We start from the raw sequence: 17,966 nt of genomic DNA, 5'->3' as shown, positions 1-17,966 counted from the left end.
CGACTCAACAGAGCACGCAGAGCGTGCCTCATTAAATTAAAACACTGTCAGAGGGGAATTGAAGTAATGCTGTTACACCCATTGTCTGGCCCTCTTTGTCACCGCAACGAGGCCTCTGCTAGATTATTTTCTCGTCATCTCTCCATGTGTAGAGGTGTTATGGTGCATGACTACAATAAACATGACAACAAAAGGGACTACGGGTGCTGCTGTGTGGAATTGGGAGTTCTGAATATAGGAATTAAAGAGAAATATCTGTGACAAATTGTTAATTTCACCACATGCTCCCTTTGCTAAGTCCCACCATCTTAAGATGAATGCACTTTCTGTAAGTCGCTCTACATAAGAGCGTCTGCTAAATGTCTAAAATGGAAATGTAATGCAAATATAAATGCTTGCTATGATTACTGTGTTTGTGTTTGTAGTTGCTACATGTGCTGTTTGTCTAATGTGTATTCTGGTCTGGTTACCAGATAGATCCCTTTTGTGCTTTGGATAACACTTCCAAGGTTTGTTAGCATGCCGTATGTGTATGACATGACAACATGTACATGTATAGCATGACAACAAACTTAACATGAGATGGCTAGAGTAGAAACAGATCTAGTGACCAGATATGTCTCTACTGTCTAGTGTGTAATCATCATATTGTGAATCTGGTCATGGTGTAGATACAGTGCATTACTTCCATTGACTTTTTCCACATTTTGTTAAAGCCTTATTCTAAAATTGATTTTTTTAAATCCTCATCAATCTACAGACAATACCCCATAATGACAAAGTGAGAACAGGTTTTTAGACATTTTTGCAAATTTATTAAAAATAAAAAAGAATACCTTATTTACATAAATATTCAGACCCTTTGCTTTGAAACAAGAAATTGAGCTCAGGTGCATCCTGTTTCTACTGATCATCTTTGATAAGTTTCTACAACTTGATTGGAGTCTGCCTGTGTTAAATTCAATTGATTGGACATGATTTGGAAAGGCACACAGCTGTCTATATAATGTCCCTCAGTTGACAGTGGATGTCAGAGCAAAAACCAAGACATGAGGTCGAAGGAATTATCCAAAGAGCTCAGAGAGAAGATTATGTGGAGGCACAGATCTGGGAAAGGGTACCGAAAAATGTCTGCAGCATTGAAGGTCCCCAAGAACACAGTGGCCTCCATCATTCTTAAATGGAAGAAGTTTGGAACCACCAAGACTGTTCCTGGAGCTGGCCGTCCGGCCAAACAGCAATTTGGGAGAGAAGGGCTTTGGTCAGAGAGGTAACCTAGAACCCAATGGTCAAATTGACAGAGTTCCTCTGTGGAGATGGGAGAACCTCCCAGAATGACAACCATCTCTGCAGCACTCCATCAATCAGGCCTTTATGGTAGAGTGGCCAGACTGAAGCCACTCCTCAGTAAAAGGCATGTGACAGCCCGCTTGGAGTTTGCCAGAAGGCACCTAAAGGACTCTCAGACCATGAGAAACAAGATTGAACTCTTTGGCCTGAAATCCAAGCATCACGTCTGGAAGAAACCTGGCACTATCCCTACGGTGAAGCATGGTGGTGGCAGCATCATGCTGTGGGGATGTTTTTCAGCAGCAGGGCTTGGGAGACTAGCCAGGATCGAGGGAAAGATTAACTGAGCAAAGTACAGAGAGATCCTTGATGAAAACCTGCTTCAGAGCACTCAGGACCTCAGGCTGGGGCAAAGGTTCACCTTCCAACAGGACAACGACCCTAAGCAGACAGCCAAGACAACACAGGCGTGGCTTCGGGACAAGTCTCAATGTCCTTGAGTGGTCCAGCAAGAGCCCGGACATGAACCCGATTTAACATATCTGGAGAGACCTGAAAATAGCTGTGCAGCGACACTCCCTATCCAACCTGACAGAGCTTGAGAGGATCTGCAGAGAAGAATGGGAGAAACTCCCCAAATACATGTATGCCAAGCCTGTAGCGTCATACCCAAGACGACTCAAGGCTGTAATCGATACCAAAGGTGCTTCAACAAAGTATTGAGTAAAGAGTCTGAACACTTATTTAAATGTGAGATTTCTGTTTTTTATTTTTAATACATTTACTAACATGTCTAAAAACCTGTTTCTGCTTTGTGATTATGGGGTATTATGTGTAGATTGAGGGGAAAAAACATGTAATTATTTTTAGGCTGTAACATAACAACATTTGGAAATAGTCAAGGGGTCTGAAACCTTTCTGAATGTACTGTAGGATACTATTGGAAGATGCTATGAAGACTGAGGGATTTGAAAGAGATATGGAAGTGAGAAAAGGAAAATATCCCTTTGGAATTGGAAGCGTACCTACCAAATTACCATGCTGCTGCTATGTCTGTCTGACCATGTGTGATGATTGGGATTTCCCCCCTGAGGTAAAGGGCCCTCTGACCAGATTTGGGGCATTTGCCGTCCGTCAGATGCCTGTCTGTAATTTGTGATTACAGTACAAGCAGAAGGGGTGGCAGAGATTAATTCAATCCAACACGCACATCTGATTGCCTGCATTTGCATATTAATGAGAAAAATGTTGGAGTGTTTTTTGGCAGGTGGCAAGGCAGAAGATGGTTAAAAGCTGGGAAAATGTGATATTTACTGCTTTCGTCTGGCAAGTTGAGGTCAGTGTCTGGTTGTGCATGGATTTGCATATATTAGCATACCAAATGTAGTAAGGACATGAGAAGATTCCAGTGGCCTTCTCTCTCTTTTGTGTGGTAAGTTTTTAAATTGAAAGAGGCGTTGACCAACCACTTGTAAGCGTCATTTTGTGAGAAACTTTTAGTCTGCTTGAAGACTACAACCTCTCCCTCAATGTGAGTAAGACAAAGGAGCTGATCATGGACTACAGGAAAAGGAGGGCCGAACAGGCCCGCTTTAACATTGATGGGGCTGTAGTGGAGCGGGTCGAGAGTTTCAAGTGCCTTGGTGTCCACATCACCAACGAACTATAATGGTCCAAACATACCAAGACAGTCGTGAAGAGGGCACGACAAACCTGTTCCCCCTTAGGAGACTGAAAAGATTTGGCATGGGTCCCCAGATCCTCAAAAGGTTCTACAGCTGCACCATCGAGAGCATCCTGAACGGTAGCATCACCGCCTGGTATGTCAACTGCTCGGCATCTGACCGTAAGGCGCTACAGAGGGTAGTGCGAACGGCCCAGTACATCACTGGGGCCAAGCTTCCTGCCATCCAGGACCTATATTCTAGGCGGTGTCAGAGGAAAGCCCATAAATTTGTAAGACTCCAGTCACCCAAGTTATAGACTTTTCTCTGCTACCGCACGGCTAGCGGTACCGGAACGCCAAGTCTAGGACCAAAAGGCTCCTCAACAACTTCTACCCCCAAGCCATAAGACTGCTGAACAATTCTAAAAATCACCACCGGAAAATGTACATTTACCCCCCCCTCTCTTTTGTACTGCTACTCGCTGTTTGTTTGTTACCTATGCATAGTCACTTCGCCCCCACCTACATGTACAGATTACCTCAACTAGCCTGTACCCCCGCACACTGACTCGGTACCGGTGCCCCCTGTATATAGCCTCATTGTTGTTATTCTTATTGTGTTACTTTTTATTATTACTTTTTATTTTAGTCTACTTGGTAAATATTTATTTCTTCTTGAACTGCACTGTTGGTTAAGGGCTTGTAAGTAAAGCATTTCACGGTAAAGTCTGCTCTTGTTGTATTCGGCTCATGTGACAAATAAAGTTTGATTTGATTTGCATTTGATGTGGGAAAATTCCCTACCCAAATAACAACCAAATGATGTCTATCCCAGACTTCTCGATATTGTCATGAAAAGGACATTTCATCATCTGATGTCTCTCTAAACAGAGATCTGGATTTCAACCAGGAAATTACATAATTATGTCATCCCATGCCAAATGATCCCTGCTGGTTCTCAACGGTTCAATAAGCCTTTTGATATGCAAACTTGTTTTCATGGTTTTGGTAGTGTATAGCTCAGTCTCCTTGGTGGTCTGATGTGGTTGTGGTAGTAGTGTAAAGAGACCATGAGCTATTCACTACTACCACACCCACACCAGACTAAAGAGACTGTGAGCTACACACTACCACACCAGACTAAATAGACTGTGAGCTATACACTACCACTACCACACCAGACTAAAGAGACTGTGAGCTATACACTACCACACCAGACTAAAGAGACTGTGAGCTATACACTACCACACCAGACTAAAGAGACTGTGAAATATACACTACGACTACCACACCAGACTAAAGAGACTGTGAGCTATACACTCCCACACCAGACTAAAGAGACCGTGAGCTATACACTACCACTACCACATCAGACTAAAGAGACTGTGAGCTATACACTACCACTACCACACCAGACTAAAGAGACTGTGAGCTACACACTCCCACACCAGACTAAAGAGACCGTGAGCTATACACTACCACATCAGACTAAAGAGACTGTGAGCTATACACTACCACACCAGACTAAAGAGACTGTGAGCTACACACTCCCACACCAGACTAAAGAGACCGTGAGCTATACACTACCACTACCACATCAGACTAAAGAGACTGTGAGCTATACACTACCACACCAGACTAAAGAGACTGTGAGCTATACACTACCACACCAGACTAAAGAGACCGTGAGCTATACACTACCACTACCACACCATACTAAAGAGACTGTGAGCTATACACTACCACACGAGACTAAAGAGACTGTGAGCTATACACTACCACACCAGACTAAAGAGACTGTGAGCTATACACTACCACACCAGACTAAAGAGACTGTGAGCTATACACTACCACACCAGACTAAAGAGACTGTGAGCTATACACTACCACACCAGACTAAAGAGACTGTGAGCTATACAGTACCACTACCACACCGAACAAAAGAGACTGTGAGCAAAACACTACCACTACCACACAGAACTAAAGAGACTGTGAGCTATACACTACCACTACCACACCAGACTAAAGAGACTGTGAGCTATACACTACCACTACCACACCAGACTAAAGAGACTGTGAGCAAAACACTACCACTACCACACCGAACTAAAGAGACTGTGAGCAAAACACTACCACTACCACACCAGACTAAAGAGACTGTGAGCTATACACTACCACTACCACACCAGACTAAAGAGACTGTGAGCTATACACTACCACTACCACACCAGACTAAAGAGACTGTGAGCTATACACTACCACTACCACACCAGACTAAAGAGACTGTGAGCTATACACTACCACTACCACACCAGACTAACGAGACTGCGAGCAAAACACTACCACTACCACACCAGACTAAAGAGACTGTGAGCAAAACACTACCACTACCACACCAGACTAAAGAGACTGTGAGCAAAACACTACCACACCAGACTAAAGAGATTGTGAGCTATACACTACAACACCAGACTAAAGAGATTGTGAGCTATACAATTCCACTACCACACCAGACTAAAGAGACTGTGAGAAAAACACTAACACTACCACACCGAACTAAAGAGACTGTGAGCAAAACACTACCACTACCACACCAGACTAAAGAGACTGTGAGCTATACACTACCACTACCACACCAGACTAAAGAGACTGTGAGCAAAACACTACCACTACCACACCAGACTAAATAGACTGTGAGCTATACACTACCACTACCACACCAGACTAAAGAGACTGTGAGCTATACACTACCACTACCACACCAGACTAAAGAGACTGCGAGCAAAACACTACCACACCAGACTAAAGAGACTGTGAGCTATACACTCCCACACCAGACTAAAGAGACTGTGAGCTATACACTACCACTACCACACCAGACTAAAGAGACTGTGAGCTATACACTACCACTACCACACCAGACTAAAGAGACTGTGAGCTATACACTACCACTACCACACCAGACTAAAGAGACTGTGAGCTATACACTACCACTACCACACCAGACTAAAGAGACCGTGAGCTATACACTACCACTACCACACCAGACTAAAGAGACCGTGAACTATACACTTCCACACCAGACTAAAGAGACCATGAGCTATACACTACCACACCAGACTAAAGAGACTGTGAACTATACACTACCACACCAGACTAAAGAGACTGAGCTATACACTTACACTACCACACCAGACTAAAGAGACTGTGAGCTATACACTACCTCTACCACACCAGACTAAAGAGACTGTGAGCTATACACTACCACACCAGACTAAAGAGACTGTGAGCTATACACTACCACACCAGACTAAGGAGACTGTGAGCTATACACTACCACACCAGACTAAAGAGACTGTGAGCTATACACTACCACTACCACACCAGACTAAAGAGACCGTAAGCAAAACACTACCACACCAGACTAAAGAGACTGTGAGCTAAACACTACCACACCAGACTCGAGACTGTGAGCTATACACTACCACACCAGACTAAGGAGACTGTGAGCTATACACTACCACACCAGACTAAAGAGACCGTGAGCTATAGACTACCGCTACCACACCAGACTAAAGAGACTGTGAGCTATACACTACCACACCAGACTAAAGAGACCGTGAGCTATACACTACCACTACCACACCAGACTAAAGAGACTGTGAGCTATACACTACCACACCAGACTAAAGAGACAGTGAGCAAAACACTACTTCCACTACCACACCAGACTAAAGAGACCGTGAGCTATACACTACCACTACCACACCAGACTAAAGAGACCGTGAGCAAAACACTACCACACCAGACTAAAGAGACTGTGAGCTATACACTACCACTACCACACCAGACTAAAGAGACTGTGAGCTATACACTACCACTACCACACCAGACTAACGAGACTGCGAGCAAAACACTACCACTACCACACCAGACTAAAGAGACTGTGAGCAAAACACTACCACTACCACACCAGACTAAAGAGACTGTGAGCAAAACACTACCACACCAGACTAAAGAGATTGTGAGCTATACACTACAACACCAGACTAAAGAGATTGTGAGCTATACAATTCCACTACCACACCAGACTAAAGAGACTGTGAGAAAAACACTAACACTACCACACCGAACTAAAGAGACTGTGAGCAAAACACTACCACTACCACACCAGACTAAAGAGACTGTGAGCTATACACTACCACTACCACACCAGACTAAAGAGACTGTGAGCAAAACACTACCACTACCACACCAGACTAAAGAGACTGTGAGCAAAACACTACCACTACCACACCAGACTAAATAGACTGTGAGCTATACACTACCACTACCACACCAGACTAAAGAGACTGTGAGCTATACACTACCACTACCACACCAGACTAAAGAGACTGCGAGCAAAACACTACCACACCAGACTAAAGAGACTGTGAGCTATACACTCCCACACCAGACTAAAGAGACTGTGAGCTATACACTACCACTACCACACCAGACTAAAGAGACTGTGAGCTATACACTACCACTACCACACCAGACTAAAGAGACTGTGAGCTATACACTACCACTACCACACCAGACTAAAGAGACTGTGAGCTATACACTACCACTACCACACCAGACTAAAGAGACCGTGAGCTATACACTACCACTACCACACCAGACTAAAGAGACCGTGAGCAAAACACTACCACACCAGACTAAAGAGACTGTGAGCTATACACTACCACTACCACACCAGACTAAAGAGACTGTGAGCTATACACTACCACTACCACACCAGACTAACGAGACTGCGAGCAAAACACTACCACTACCACACCAGACTAAAGAGACTGTGAGCAAAACACTACCACTACCACACCAGACTAAAGAGACTGTGAGCAAAACACTACCACACCAGACTAAAGAGATTGTGAGCTATACACTACAACACCAGACTAAAGAGATTGTGAGCTATACAATTCCACTACCACACCAGACTAAAGAGACTGTGAGAAAAACACTAACACTACCACACCGAACTAAAGAGACTGTGAGCAAAACACTACCACTACCACACCAGACTAAAGAGACTGTGAGCTATACACTACCACTACCACACCAGACTAAAGAGACTGTGAGCAAAACACTACCACTACCACACCAGACTAAAGAGACTGTGAGCTATACACTACCACTACCACACCAGACTAAAGAGACTGTGAGAAAAACACTAACACTACCACACCGAACTAAAGAGACTGTGAGCAAAACACTACCACTACCACACCAGACTAAAGAGACTGTGAGCTATACACTACCACTACCACACCAGACTAAAGAGACTGTGAGCAAAACACTACCACTACCACACCAGACTAAAGAGACAGTGAGCAAAACACTACTTCCACTACCACACCAGACTAAAGAGACCGTGAGCTATACACTACCACTACCACACCAGACTAGAGACTGTGAGCTACACACTCCCACACCAGACTAAAGAGACTGTGAGCTATACACTACCACTACCACACCAGACAAAAGAGACTGTGAGCTATACACTACCACACCAGACTAAAGAGACCGTGAGCTATACACTACCACTACCACACCAGACTAAAGAGACTGTGAGCTATACACTACCACACCAGACTAAAGAGACCGTGAGCTATACACTACCACACCAGACTAAAGAGACTGTGAGCTATACACTACCACTACCACACCAGACTAAAGAGACCGTGAGCAAAACACTACCACACCAGACTAAAGAGACTGTGAGCTATACACTACCACTACCACACCAGACTAAAGAGACCGTGAGCAAAACACTACCACACCAGACTAAAGAGACTGAGCTATACACTTACACTACCACACCAGACTAAAGAGACTGTGAGCTATACACTACCACTACCACACCAGACTAACGAGACTGCGAGCAAAACACTACCACTACCACACCAGACTAAAGAGACTGTGAGCAAAACACTACCACTACCACACCAGACTAAAGAGACTGTGAGCAAAACACTACCACACCAGACTAAAGAGATTGTGAGCTATACACTACAACACCAGACTAAAGAGATTGTGAGCTATACAATTCCACTACCACACCAGACTAAAGAGACTGTGAGAAAAACACTAACACTACCACACCGAACTAAAGAGACTGTGAGCAAAACACTACCACTACCACACCAGACTAAAGAGACTGTGAGCTATACACTACCACTACCACACCAGACTAAAGAGACTGTGGGCAAAACACTACCACTACCACACCAGACTAAAGAGACTGTGAGCAAAACACTACCACTACCACACCAGACTAAATAGACTGTGAGCTATACACTACCACTACCACACCAGACTAAAGAGACTGTGAGCTATACACTACCACTACCACACCAGACTAAAGAGACTGCGAGCAAAACACTACCACACCAGACTAAAGAGACTGTGAGCTATACACTCCCACACCAGACTAAAGAGACTGTGAGCTATACACTACCACTACCACACCAGACTAAAGAGACTGTGAGCTATACACTACCACTACCACACCAGACTAAAGAGACTGTGAGCTATACACTACCACTACCACACCAGACTAAAGAGACTGTGAGCTATACACTACCACTACCACACCAGACTAAAGAGACCGTGAGCTATACACTACCACTACCACACCAGACTAAAGAGACCGTGAACTATACACTTCCACACCAGACTAAAGAGACCATGAGCTATACACTACCACACCAGACTAAAGAGACTGTGAACTATACACTACCACACCAGACTAAAGAGACTGAGCTATACACTTACACTACCACACCAGACTAAAGAGACTGTGAGCTATACACTACCTCTACCACACCAGACTAAAGAGACTGTGAGCTATACACTACCACACCAGACTAAAGAGACTGTGAGCTATACACTACCACACCAGACTAAGGAGACTGTGAGCTATACACTACCACACCAGACTAAAGAGACTGTGAGCTATACACTACCACACCAGACTAAAGAGACTGTGAGCTATACACTACCACACCAGACTAAAGAGACTGTGAGCTATACACTACCACTACCACACCAGACTAAAGAGACCGTAAGCAAAACACTACCACACCAGACTAAAGAGACTGTGAGCTATACACTACCACACCAGACTCGAGACTGTGAGCTATACACTACCACACCAGACTAAGGAGACTGTGAGCTATACACTACCACACCAGACTAAAGAGACCGTGAGCTATAGACTACCGCTACCACACCAGACTAAAGAGACTGTGAGCTATACACTACCACACCAGACTAAAGAGACCGTGAGCTATACACTACCACTACCACACCACACTAAAGAGACTGTGAGCTATACACTACCACACCAGACTAAAGAGACAGTGAGCAAAACACTACTTCCACTACCACACCAGACTAAAGAGACCGTGAGCTATACACTACCACTACCACACCAGACTAAAGAGACCGTGAGCAAAACACTACCACACCAGACTAAAGAGACTGTGAGCTATACACTACCACACCAGACTAAAGAGACCGTGAGCTATACACTACCACTACCACACCAGACTAAAGAGACTGTGAGCTATACACTACCACACCAGACTAAAGAGACCGTGAGCTATACACTACCACTACCACACCAGACTAAAGAGACTGTGAGCTATACACTACCACACCAGACTAAAGAGACCGTGAGCTATACACTACCACACCAGACTAAAGAGACTGTGAGCTATACACTACCACTACCACACCAGACTAAAGAGACCGTGAGCAAAACACTACCACACCAGACTAAAGAGACTGTGAGCTATACACTACCACTACCACACCAGACTAAAGAGACTGTGAGCTATACACTACCACACCAGACTAAAGAGACCGTGAGCTATACACTACCACACCAGACTAAAGAGACTGTGAGCTATACACTACCACTACCACACCAGACTAAAGAGACTGTGAGCTATACACTACCACTACCACACCAGACTAAAGAGACTGTGAGCTATACACTACCACACCAGACTAAAGAGACCGTGAGCTATACACTACCACACCAGACTAGAGACTGTGAGCTACACACTCCCACACCAGACTAAAGAGACTGTGAGCTATACACTACCACTACCACACCAGACAAAAGAGACTGTGAGCTATACACTACCACACCAGACTAAAGAGACTGTGAGCTACACACTACCACTACCACACCAGACAAAAGAGACTGTGAGCTATACACTACCACACCAGACTAAAGAGACTGTGAGCTATACACTACCACTACCACACCAGACTAAAGATACTGTGAGTTATACACTACCACGCCAGACTAAAGAGACTGTGAGCTATACACTACCACTACCACACCAGACAAAAGAGACTGTGAGCTATACACTACCACACCAGACTAAAGAGACTGTGAGCTATACACTACCACTACCACACCAGACTAAAGAGACTGTGAGTTATACACTACCACACCAGACTAAAGAGACTGTGAGCTATACACTACCATTACCACACCAGACTAAAGAGACCGTGAGCAAAACACTACCACACCAGACTAAAGAGACCGTGAGATATACACTACCACAACAGACTAAAGAGACTGTGAGCAAAACACTACCACACCAGACTAAAAAGACTGTGAGCTATACACTACCACACCAGACTAAAGAGACCGTGAGCTACACACTACCACACCAGACTAAAGAGACTGTGAGCTATACACTACCACACCAGACTAAAGAGACTGTGAGCTATACACTACCACACCAGACTAAAGAGACTGTGAGCTATACACTACCACTACCACACCAGACTAAAGAGACCGTAAGCAAAACACTACCACACCAGACTAAAGAGACTGTGAGCTATACACTACCACACCAGACTCGAGACTGTGAGCTATACACTACCACACCAGACTAAGGAGACTGTGAGCTATACACTACCACACCAGACTAAAGAGACCGTGAGCTATAGACTACCGCTACCACACCAGACTAAAGAGACTGTGAGCTATACACTACCACACCAGACTAAAGAGACCGTGAGCTATACACTACCACTACCACACCACACTAAAGAGACTGTGAGCTATACACTACCACACCAGACTAAAGAGACAGTGAGCAAAACACTACTTCCACTACCACACCAGACTAAAGAGACCGTGAGCTATACACTACCACTACCACACCAGACTAAAGAGACCGTGAGCAAAACACTACCACACCAGACTAAAGAGACTGTGAGCTATACACTACCACTACCACACCAGACTAAAGAGACTGTGAGCTATACACTACCACACCAGACTAAAGAGACCGTGAGCTATACACTACCACTACCACACCAGACTAAAGAGACTGTGAGCTATACACTACCACACCAGACTAAAGAGACCGTGAGCTATACACTACCACACCAGACTAAAGAGACTGTGAGCTATACACTACCACTACCACACCAGACTAAAGAGACCGTGAGCAAAACACTACCACACCAGACTAAAGAGACTGTGAGCTATACACTACCACTACCACACCAGACTAAAGAGACTGTGAGCTATACACTACCACACCAGACTAAAGAGACCGTGAGCTATACACTACCACACCAGACTAAAGAGACTGTGAGCTATACACTACCACTACCACACCAGACTAAAGAGACTGTGAGCTATACACTACCACTACCACACCAGACTAAAGAGACTGTGAGCTATACACTACCACACCAGACTAAAGAGACCGTGAGCTATACACTACCACACCAGACTAGAGACTGTGAGCTACACACTCCCACACCAGACTAAAGAGACTGTGAGCTATACACTACCACTACCACACCAGACAAAAGAGACTGTGAGCTATACACTACCACACCAGACTAAAGAGACTGTGAGCTACACACTACCACTACCACACCAGACAAAAGAGACTGTGAGCTATACACTACCACACCAGACTAAAGAGACTGTGAGCTATACACTACCACTACCACACCAGACTAAAGATACTGTGAGTTATACACTACCACGCCAGACTAAAGAGACTGTGAGCTATACACTACCACTACCACACCAGACAAAAGAGACTGTGAGCTATACACTACCACACCAGACTAAAGAGACTGTGAGCTATACACTACCACTACCACACCAGACTAAAGAGACTGTGAGTTATACACTACCACACCAGACTAAAGAGACTGTGAGCTATACACTACCATTACCACACCAGACTAAAGAGACCGTGAGCAAAACACTACCACACCAGACTAAAGAGACCGTGAGATATACACTACCACAACAGACTAAAGAGACTGTGAGCAAAACACTACCACACCAGACTAAAAAGACTGTGAGCTATACACTACCACACCAGACTAAAGAGACCGTGAGCTACACACTACCACACCAGACTAAAGAGACTGTGAGCTACACACTACCACTACCACACCAGACTAAAGAGACTGTGAGCTATACACTACCACTACCACACCAGACTAAAGAGACTGTGAACTATACACTTCCACACCAGACTAAAGAGACCATGAGCTATACACTACCACACCAGACTAAAGAGACTGTGAACTATACACTACCACACCAGACTAAAGAGACTGAGCTATACACTTACACTACCACACCAGACTAAAGAGACTGTGAGCTATACACTACCTCTACCACACCAGACTAAAGAGACTGTGAGCTATACACTACCACACCAGACTAAAGAGACTGTGAGCTATACACTACCACACCAGACTAAAGAGACTGTGAGCTATACACTACCACTACCACACCAGACTAAAGAGACCGTAAGCAAAACACTACCACACCTGACTAAAGAGACTGTGAGCTATACACTACCACACCAGACTCGAGACTGTGAGCTATACACTACCACACCAGACTAAGGAGACTGTGAGCTATACACTACCACACCAGACTAAAGAGACTGAGCTATAGACTACCGCTACCACACCAGACTAAAGAGACTGTGAGCTATACACTACCACACCAGACTAAAGAGACCGTGAGCTATACACTACCACTACCACACCAGACTAAAGAGACTGTGAGCTATACACTACCACACCAGACTAAAGAGACAGTGAGCAAAACACTACTTCCACTACCACACCAGACTAAAGAGACTGTGAGCTATACACTACCACACCAGACTAAAGAGACTGTGAGCTATACACTACCACTACCACACCAGACTAAAGAGACTGTGAGCTATACACTACCACACCAGACTAAAGAGACCGTGAGCTATACACTACCACACCAGACTTGAGACTGTGAGCTACACACTCCCACACCAGACTAAAGAGACTGTGAGCTATACACTACCACTACCACACCAGACAAAAGAGACTGTGAGCTATACACTACCACACCAGACTAAAGAGACTGTGAGCTACACACTACCACTACCACACCAGACAAAAGAGACTGTGAGCTATACACTACCACACCAGACTAAAGAGACTGTGAGCTATACACTACCACTACCACACCAGACTAAAGATACTGTGAGTTATACACTACCACACCAGACTAAAGAGACTGTGAGCTATACACTACCACTACCACACCAGACAAAAGAGACTGTGAACTATACACTAAAACACCAGACTAAAGAGACTGTGAGCTACACACTACCACTACCACACCAGACAAAAGAGACTGTGAGCTATACACTACCACACCAGACTAAAGAGACTGTGAGCTATACACTACCACTACCACACCAGACTAAAGAGACTGTGAGTTATACACTACCACACCAGACTAAAGAGACTGTGAGCTATACACTACCATTACCACACCAGACTAAAGAGACCGTGAGCAAAACACTACCACACCAGACTAAAGAGACCGTGAGATATACACTACCACAACAGACTAAAGAGACTGTGAGCTATACACTACCACTACCACACCAGACTAAAGAGACCGTGAACTATACACTTCCACACCAGACTAAAGAGACCATGAGCTATACACTACCACACCAGACTAAAGAGACTGTGAACTATACACTACCACACCAGACTAAAGAGACTGAGCTATACACTTACACTACCACACCAGACTAAAGAGACTGTGAGCTATACACTACCTCTACCACACCAGACTAAAGAGACTGTGAACTATACACTACCACACCAGACTAAAGAGACTGTGAGCTATACACTACCACACCAGACTAAGGAGACTGTGAGCTATACACTACCACACCAGACTAAAGAGACTGTGAGCTATACACTACCACTACCACACCAGACTAAAGAGACCGTAAGCAAAACACTACCACACCAGACTAAAGCGACTGTGAGCTATACACTACCACACCAGACTCGAGACTGTGAGCTATACACTACCACACCAGACTAAGGAGACTGTGAGCTATACACTACCACACCAGACTAAAGAGACCGTGAGCTATAGACTACCGCTACCACACCAGACTAAAGAGACTGTGAGCTATACACTACCACACCAGACTAAAGAGACCGTGAGCTATACACTACCACTACCACACCAGACTAAAGAGACTGTGAGCTATACACTACCACACCAGACTAAAGAGACCGTGAGCTATACACTACCACTACCACACCAGACTAAAGAGACTGTGAGCTATACACTACCACACCAGACTAAAGAGACCGTGAGCTATACACTACCACACCAGACTAAAGAGACTGTGAGCTATACACTACCACTACCACACCAGACTAAAGAGACCGTGAGCAAAACACTACCACACCAGACTAAAGAGACTGTGAGCTATACACTACCACTACCACACCAGACTAAAGAGACCGTGAGCAAAACACTACCACACCAGACTAAAGAGACTGTGAGCTATACACTACCACTACCACACCAGACTAAAGAGACTGTGAGCTATACACTACCACACCAGACTAAAGAGACCGTGAGCTATACACTACCACACCAGACTAAAGAGACTGTGAGCTATACACTACCACTACCACACCAGACTAAAGAGACTGTGAGCTATACACTACCACTACCACACCAGACTAAAGAGACTGTGAGCTATACACTACCACACCAGACTAAAGAGACCGTGAGCTATACACTACCACACCAGACTAAAGAGACCGTGAGCTATACACTACCACACCAGACTAGAGACTGTGAGCTACACACTCCCACACCAGACTAAAGAGACTGTGAGCTATACACTACCACTACCACACCAGACTAAAGAGACTGTGAGCTACACACTACCACTACCACACCAGACAAAAGAGACTGTGAGCTATACACTACCACACCAGACTAAAGAGACTGTGAGCTATACACTACCACTACCACACCAGACTAAAGATACTGTGAGTTATACACTACCACACCAGACTAAAGAGACTGTGAGCTATACACTACCACTACCACACCAGACAAAAGAGACTGTGAACTATACACTAAAACACCAGACTAAAGAGACTGTGAGCTATACACTACCACTACCACACCAGACTAAAGAGACTGTGAGTTATACACTACCACACCAGACTAAAGAGACTGTGAGCTATACACTACCATTACCACACCAGACTAAAGAGACCGTGAGCAAAACACTACCACACCAGACTAAAGAGACCGTGAGATATACACTACCACAACAGACTAAAGAGACTGTGAGCTATACACTACCACTACCACACCAGACTAAAGAGACCGTGAGCAAAACACTACCACACCAGACTAAAGAGACTGTGAGCTATACACTATCACTACCACACCAGACTAAAGAGACTGTGAGCTATACACTACCACACCAGACTAAAGAGACCGTGAGCTATACACTACCACTACCACACCAGACTAAAGAGACTGTGAGCTATACACTACCACACCAGACTAAAGAGACCGTGAGCTATACACTACCACACCAGACTAAAGAGACTGTGAGCTATACACTACCACTACCACACCAGACTAAAGAGACCGTGAGCAAAACACTACCACACCAGACTAAAGAGACTGTGAGCTATACACTACCACTACCACACCAGACTAAAGAGACTGTGAGCTATACACTACCACACCAGACTAAAGAGACCGTGAGCTATACACTACCACACCAGACTAAAGAGACTGTGAGCTATACACTACCACTACCACACCAGACTAAAGAGACTGTGAGCTATACACTACCACTACCACACCAGACTAAAGAGACTGTGAGCTATACACTACCACACCAGACTAAAGAGACCGTGAGCTATACACTACCACACCAGACTAGAGACTGTGAGCTACACACTCCCACACCAGACTAAAGAGACTGTGAGCTATACACTACCACTACCACACCAGACAAAAGAGACTGTGAGCTATACACTACCACACCAGACTAAAGAGACTGTGAGCTACACACTACCACTACCACACCAGACAAAAGAGACTGTGAGCTATACACTACCACACCAGACTAAAGAGACTGTGAGCTATACACTACCACTACCACACCAGACTAAAGATACTGTGAGTTATACACTACCACACCAGACTAAAGAGACTGTGAGCTATACACTACCACTACCACACCAGACAAAAGAGACTGTGAACTATACACTAAAACACCAGACTAAAGAGACTGTGAGCTACACACTACCACTACCACACCAGACAAAAGAGACTGTGAGCTATACACTACCACACCAGACTAAAGAGACTGTGAGCTATACACTACCACTACCACACCAGACTAAAGAGACTGTGAGTTATACACTACCACACCAGACTAAAGAGACTGTGAGCTATACACTACCATTACCACACCAGACTAAAGAGACCGTGAGCAAAACACTACCACACCAGACTAAAGAGACCGTGAGATATACACTACCACAACAGACTAAAGAGACTGTGAGCTATACACTACCACTACCACACCAGACTAAAGAGACCGTGAAC

The sequence above is a fragment of the Salvelinus alpinus genome, chromosome 1 (assembly GCF_045679555.1).
Source record: "Salvelinus alpinus chromosome 1, SLU_Salpinus.1, whole genome shotgun sequence".
NCBI lineage: Eukaryota > Metazoa > Chordata > Actinopteri > Salmoniformes > Salmonidae > Salvelinus > Salvelinus alpinus.
The sequence above is the reverse complement of the archived record's forward strand: the minus strand, read 5'-3'. Positions refer to the sequence as shown.